Source organism: Penaeus monodon, chromosome 22, assembly GCF_015228065.2.
Source record: "Penaeus monodon isolate SGIC_2016 chromosome 22, NSTDA_Pmon_1, whole genome shotgun sequence".
Taxonomy (NCBI): Eukaryota; Metazoa; Arthropoda; class Malacostraca; order Decapoda; family Penaeidae; genus Penaeus; species Penaeus monodon.
The window spans coordinates 25,701,939-25,703,275 of record NC_051407.1 but is presented as its reverse complement, the minus strand read 5'-3'; the positions used below and the strand labels follow the sequence as shown (position 1 = coordinate 25,703,275).

At 32.4% G+C, this 1,337-nt stretch overlaps 1 protein-coding gene across 1 annotated transcript in view; it reads right to left on the bottom strand.

Annotated features, from left to right (window-relative positions):
* Positions 1-1,337, bottom strand: part of LOC119587377 (dedicator of cytokinesis protein 4-like) — a 46,579-nt gene that overhangs the window by 19,892 nt on the left and 25,350 nt on the right. The window lies entirely within an intron of this gene.

Here is a 1,337-nt window from a genome sequence, read left to right as displayed (position 1 = left end):
TACTGGCTCACCTATACAGATAAATTGGCATTTGTTGGCATACACTTCATGTGAAAGGTTGCCAAATTATTTTCAAATATGGCAATAGACTGGTATTTCTTTTCCTTCTTAAGTGTTCACTGTGTTATTCAAAGACAGCATTGATTTTTTCTCCCTTCAATTTTTTTGCACTTGGATATTACCTAATTTTTGTCTTTTGTAAGTCAGACTTTTTAAATTACATTATTTTATCTCACTTTTCCATCTTTTTGGTTAATTCCCCCACAGAGAATAAGCATATATCACTATTTAAATCAATTCCCATAAAAAAAATAACTAGATAATGGTATTCTATTAATTACCTATATAATGCCCCCAAAACAGAGCTGGAGTCCATAGTTTTCCAATCAAAGAAATCTATATGAAACTTACATCAAGAGGCTTAATATTTCCTTCATGGTCATTTATTCACAATATGGTCAAAATACTGACAAATATATCAAATGAAAGTAGACATTTAAAGCCTACAACAAGGTGTGTACATGTAAACATGAATTTCTACAAGATGTACCATGGAGTATAACCAGAACTAATATCATAACAATTAATAACATCATTGACTTTTGTATTTTTATGTTATAAAACACCATCATCAATGCATCTTTAGCATAGACACCTAGTAAAGCATACTCCTTACTCGATCACAAATTGCATGAAAAATTGTTACAAAAGAGAGTGATTTTTGACTACATCATATTGAGATAAACAGTGGCAAACAGATTTGTCCCCTTGCATTCCCACCTACCATACCCATTTCAGAGAAGCTGTGGGACTGAATACACAAAGCATCTCCATCTAGAAGTTATTCTTTACATGCAAAATACATATGCAATGAAAGTCTGTGTGATAAACAGAGATCTTAAGAACACACTCAGAACAATTTTCTGTGCCATCCAGAAATTCTAAAGAGAAAAGACAACAGGAGAAGTCCTTACAAATAGGCAGGTAATATCCTTAAGCCTACTCCCTTTAAACACTGGTGTGGTTGATAGAATGACATTCACAGCACAAGTCTGAGCTTAGTTTGTATCCACAGATACTACTTCAACACATAAAATTACAGAGACAATTTTTCTCTTAGAGAGGAGATTAATTTTGCCTCACATACAAATACAGTTTGGTTATGTTTGAAGTATCTGTCTTTCTTTCATTGGTCATTCTGAAGATTAGTTAACCAACAGAGAAAACAAAAAATCTGAAAAGAAAGAATGCAAAAACTAGACTACAAGGCAAAGCCTCTTACAAATACAATGAGATACCTTTAAAATAATGAATGCAAAAGCCATATCATTGACTTA